The sequence below is a fragment of the Myxine glutinosa genome, chromosome 7, assembly GCF_964187855.1.
Source record: "Myxine glutinosa chromosome 7, kmMyxGlut1.1, whole genome shotgun sequence".
Taxonomy (NCBI): domain Eukaryota; kingdom Metazoa; phylum Chordata; class Myxini; order Myxiniformes; family Myxinidae; genus Myxine; species Myxine glutinosa.
In genome coordinates this window covers 104,363,774-104,369,853 of record NC_136267.1, presented here as the reverse complement: position 1 = coordinate 104,369,853, position 6,080 = coordinate 104,363,774, and positions in this window count along the sequence as shown.

The following is a 6,080-nucleotide window of genomic DNA, read 5'->3' as shown; positions in this document are numbered from 1 at the left end:
TCGATGCCGGACTTGGTGCGGACGCCCGATCGGCATAGCGCGGCACAGCGCAGAGCTCCCGTCCTCAAGCGATCCCTCAACCTAAGCCTCCGAGTAGCCGGATTACAGGCGCACGCCACCACGCCCGGCGAGAGTGAACTTCACTATATAGCTATTTATACTTGATACCAATCTATAATAATAATAACAAGGACAGATACATTCAAGTACACCGCCCCCATCCAAAATAATAATTAAATATCCTACAGGGCGGCATTGCCGGGGCGCCTCCGGCGCCCGGCAATACCGCAGTGCAGCTCATTGAGGCTGCATTGGGAGGGAGAGGTGGACAATAATTGATTGATTCATTGTATAATCAAAATCAATAAAAGATTATCACAAAATATTTCCTTAATCAATTGGCTAATAGCATAACTAAACCTAACATAGCATAAACATCGTATTAACTAAACCTAACATAGTTAACATAGCATTAACATTAACATAGCATTAATAACATCATAACATAACATAAACAAGTGCTTCATTCGAAGATGTGTCTTTTAGAAATTTAATTAAATAAGTCATTAATAAAAAATTAAATAATTAATTGATTAATCAATCAATAATTAATCGATTAAATGATTAATCAATAAATCAAAAATATCCTTGATAGCCACATCACTTGGTCACTGTCATGTCCAAATAGCTTCTGAGCTCAAAAGGTGCCTGAATACCAAAGCTGTATGAGGCAGCAGCCATGGCTGATGACTATGCCTTAACCCACAGGATGGGGTTCCACAAACCTAACTTCTCACCTCGACCGAGCCAGGGGAGGTATGGTATATCAGGGACGGAGAACGAAAATTCATGGGGGCGGCCTCGAGATGAATATGAGGACCACTCTGATACCACGACTTCTAGAAATCCGAAGACAGCAGTTCCAAGGCAGACTTATCCTCCGGGGGGCTCGAGACAAACCACGAGGTTCTCCTCCGGGCCTACTTGCGCTTTTTGCCATAAACCTGGACACTTGGTGTCCCCCTGTTATGCTCTGGGAAAGGAAAATCAGGAGCGAAGTTCGACTAGTACCACTCCGAATGCAATGGCAAATGTGAGTAATCGCCCCCAAAAGGGTTACCAACCATTTATTTCAGAGGGGTTGTTGTCACTGGATGGAGACCCGACTACCCGGAGACCTGTTAGGGTATTGAGGGACAGAGGAGCACATCAATCTTTAATGCTTGAAGGCATCTTGCCATTGTCAGAGGAGACGGAAACTGGTGATAGTGTTCGTTTACAGGGGATTGGTGGCTGTGTTAGAGCTCCACTTCATGTCATCCATTTGGAGTACGATTTGGTGTCAGGACCGGTCACTGTAGGTTTACAAGCCACTCTTCCTGTAGAGGGAGTATCTGTTGTGATCGGGAATGATTTGGCCGGTGGTCAAGTTTCTGGTAACCCGATGGTTGGTAAAAAGCCCAGCAGCGAAAATAACACCACACCAGTTGGGGATGGCGGCAAATTTGGCAAGCTATTTGTAGGTGGACTGAACTTCAAAACAAAGGAAGAAGTTCTGACCTCTGTTTTCAGCAAATATGGACCGCTTTTGGAAGTGCGGCTGGTAAAAGACAGGGAAACGCACAAGTCAAGACGGTTTGGCTTTGTCATGTTTGAAAACACAGAGGACGCCAAAGAGGCAGAGACGGATTGGAATGGTAAGGATTTGGAGGGTCGGACCATAGCCGTAGAGAAGGCAGGCCGTAGGTGTCGAGGGGGCTACAGAAGAGGAAAAAGTGGTGGTAGTTTTGGTGGTGGCCACAGTCGATATTACTACGGAGGCTCCCAGGGTTACGGCAGCTCCCGCAGGAATGATAATCAGGGTAGTGGCCGAGAGGGAGACTGCTATTTACGTGACTACAGTGACAAGCGGTCTACCCGTGGTTATTACGAAAGTTAGAAAGAGTTGAAGCACTGAATGCTGCGGAGCAGCCGAGCAAAAAATTCCTACACGGATTAACCGTGAACGCCACGTTCCTAAAGGCATCCCTGTAGTGAATACTTCCAGGCCTCACCACCCCAACCACCATGGAACCTGGCTTTCAGCTCGGCCTCCCGGGAAAAGTGTTGTCGTTTTGCTTGACTTTGGATTTTGATTACGACCCCTTAACCTTCATTCAAAAGAAACGAAAGGTAAAATAAGAGGGGGATGAGATGGAGTTTGGCTTTGCAGGAGTCCAACTGGGAAATTGAACATGTAAAGGGCAGGGACAATGTCGTGGCTGACGCTTTGTCCAGTCAATTAATTTTGGAAATCTCTGTGGGTTGTTCGAAGTTTGTTGCTTTATTTTTGGGAAATCTTGATTATTGTTGTTCACGGGAATTGATGATTTGGGTTGTGAGTTTACGTTTGTTGGTTTCAAGAGTTTGCCTGCAAAGAAAGTTTTCGCGGTGTTCAAACTTTCTTTCTTGAGGGGGTGGGGAGTTGGGGGGGGGGGGGGGAGGAGTGTTAGGATCGCTTATTTGGGATTCCCTTTCCACGGCCAGTTTGGTGTTGGATTAGACCACGTGACGGTCCATGCCTGGCCTACACCTCCTTACCCGCCTCATCGTGTCTTCGCCTCATCTCCGTTGAGTTATGGAGACATTGAGGAGTTGGGTTCCATTCACTGGGAGCGCGGATCACTGCTGAGCTGCTGCTGAGCTGGGACTGGGATCATTGAGTTTATGTTACTTATTAAGATGGTATAGTACCATCTTAAGAGATTGATTGTATGGTTGATTGCTATCATTGTTGTATGGTTATCCTGTGTGCTTTTTAATATATTCTTTGTTTGTGGATAACTCTTGGTGTGGTTTTCCTATTGGTTTCGACACGGAATAACATATTTTTTCTGCCGTGGCTCCTCCCGGGGTTCGGAGGGATACCGAGACCAGGAGGTCGGGGAGGAACACGTAACAAAACACACTTGTTTCCGGGCTTTGTGAAAGGAACTGAGATTGCCTTCAGTTGGATTAGCCTTCCAAGAGGCAAAGGCAAGTTGTTTCACGGTAACTGCCTCACCACAAGATTCAGTGTACCACGGACGGGAGGAAGGGTATGACAACTGAAGACGAGATGGGATAAATCTGTGCATGAGAGAGAGCAGTTTGCTTTGGAAGAATTCCCAGGATGAGTTGATGTCAGAGGCAGTAGAGATGGGAGACCAGTCCAGATGATTGATGGCTGCTTGAAGACCGTGCCAGTCGGCCTGAGTGAAATGCCAGACTTGTCGACGCTGAGGACGCTCTCTGAGAATGGCCAGAGAGACTCCATTTACATCTCGCTGTCCGACAATATGGACCAACTTCTATCCACTCATCCCAACTCTCTCTTCCTCATACATACATGTATCATACATGTATACAGTCCTACATGTATCATACATGTATACAGCTTTGACAAGCACATGATCAGAAGAACCGATTGGAGCAGAAGAAGAGCAGCAGACATTTTCAGGGAAGTTTGTCATAACCAAGTCTTGAAGAGAAGATACTCCATTGACTGAGAACCGGGTCGGGAAATTGAGAGATTGTGTCAGTCCCAATGAGTCACAGAAGTCCTTTGCTGAGATGCCATTGCTGGTGCAAGAGGTACCCACACCCACATGCCAGCCAGCTTGCATGATGACAGTTGAAGTCGCCACAAATGAGGAAGAGAGAGTTGGTATGAATGGATAGAAGTTGGTCCATGTTGTCAGACAGCGAGATGTAAATGGAGTCATCACTGTTTGGAGGACGGTACAAAACACATGTGAACAAAAGGTGGGAGCAGAGGGGAAGCCGTAGCCAGAGGTACTCCTGGGGGTGGGGTGGAGAGAGGGCAGTGCAGGGCGAGTGAGGAAGAGAGTTTTTGATAAAGATAGCAACCCCACCACCAGGACGAGGCTCAGGTCTATCATACCGGAGGAGGGAGTAACCAGGAAGAGATACTAAGGAATCAGAGACATCTTGAAGGAGGAAAGTTTCTGTCAAGTCTGGATGTTTGAGATGCATACCGTTCGGGGGGGGGTGGGAGGACAAAGTACAAGATTGGAGGAGGTGGAGGTATGAGATGGAAGGGAGAGGAAGTGGGGAGGAGGCAGCTGTGAGGAGGAGGGGGAGGGGGGGAAATTTGAGAAAGATGGTAAGGGGAGGAGATTTTAAGGGGAGGGGTAGGTGGAGGGGAGATTTGAAAGGGAGGGGTGGGGGGAGTTTTGAAGGGGAGGAGTGAGGTGGGAGTTTAGAAGGGTAGGTGTGAGGGGGGAGTTTTTAAAGGGAGGAGGGAGGAGGGAGATTAGGAGTGGAGGAGCGAGGAGGAAAATTGAAAGGGAGGGGTGAGGAGAGCTTTGTAAGTGAGGGGGGGAGTGTAGGAGGGAAGGGGTGAGGGGTGATTTTTGAAAGTGGATGATTAATGACAGACAAACATTTATTACAAACTGGGTGGGTTTATTGTGATTTTCAAGTCAGAGATCCATTTGAAAACGATAGAGGAGGGGTGGAATGAAGGTGAGTTTAGACTTAGAGAATGTAGAAAGGACTGTAAGAGATTTCAAAAAAATTGAAATGGAATGAATTGAAGAGGAAATTGAAAAAACCCTTTTCAATAAGAAGAAAAACAGCGTGTTGTAATAAACCACTGAATAAAACAATGCAGGGGAAAGTTTAAGCATATTTAAACAAAACCGTGAAAAACAATCTGGGAAAAGTCCCCGAAGTGAGGGTGCAGATCTGAGAAAGAAGGAGAAAGGGTTGAATGAGCATGGTGGAAACCAGGATTGGAAAGGTGAGTATCGGCTTGAGATGGAAGAGGTGGAAGAAAAGGAGATAAAGAGGGTGGGGCGAGACAACAGCACACGTGGGCGGGGCCCGCGAGGAGAGAACGAAATAATAATAAAAAAAGTTATATATATATTTTTGGTATTTAATACGTTAGACAAAGGGTAATATAAGATGTTCAGGGGAGGCAGGGGGAGTAAAGGAAATTAAAGAAACAGGGGTCTCACTATCTGCCATGATCTTTCTTGGGAAAACCACATTTCCAAGCTGGCCTCCAAAACCAGTCGCCGACTGGGCATCCTCCGTCGTGCGAAGTCCTTCCTTGGCACACCTGAGCTCCTCACCACATGCAAGGCTTTCACCCGCAGCTCAATGGAATACTGTTCCCCCCTGTGGGCCGGTGCTCCTGCCTCACACCTAGCTCGGCTTCACGCTGTTGAAACCAAAGCTTTCAGAATCATTGGGATCTCCTGCGATGAAGTTAACTCCGAGGGCCTTTCACTCACTCACCGCAGGCAGGTTGGTGGTCTTTCTGTCTTCTACCGACTCCTCTCAGGCCTTGACCCCCCCAGCTCTCTCTGGGCTCTGTCCCCCCCAATATTCCTTCAGGTCGCACAAGATCTGCCTGCAACCCTCTTATGGTTAAACTGCCAAAATCTAGGCTCTCTGCTCACCTTCACTCTTTCATTCCCCTTTTCTACCACCTCTGGAACAAACTCCACCACTCCATTCAATCCCACTCCTCCCTCCAGGTCTTTAAAACAGCTGTTCACCACCATCTCTTATCTTCCCCAATCCAAAACCTTGATCTTTTCTACCCCCGCTAATTCACCCCAGATACACTTTTTTTGAAATTCCAACTTCTTTCCTGAAAGTCCTTGCAGTATTCATATGTTTTATACCTCTCCCACCTCCCCCAAAGCCCTTCCCCTCCCACATTTCTCCCGATGTCCTTGCTCTCAAATGTTGTGTTTGTGTCCTTCCCCCTCTCTCCCCATCTTGTCTACCGCTCCCCTTATTTTTTGTGTTGTATGTGTCAGTTTGACTTTTTGTGTCATTAATGTTAGCTCTTTCACGAGCCTCGATCTTGTATACAAAATACAGCGAAGGAAAGAACTTGTATTCACAAAACACAGATGTAGGGAGGGAAGCCTCAGGATACCAGGCCGCGCACGCGGTGTGAACAGAAAACGATTAATTACACACAAGTTTGCATGCAAAATGTAATCGATGTTTCTGTGTCCATCACATATCGCTAGATTTTGTGGACTCACTAGCTAGTACATTCAATAAAAACAATGTTT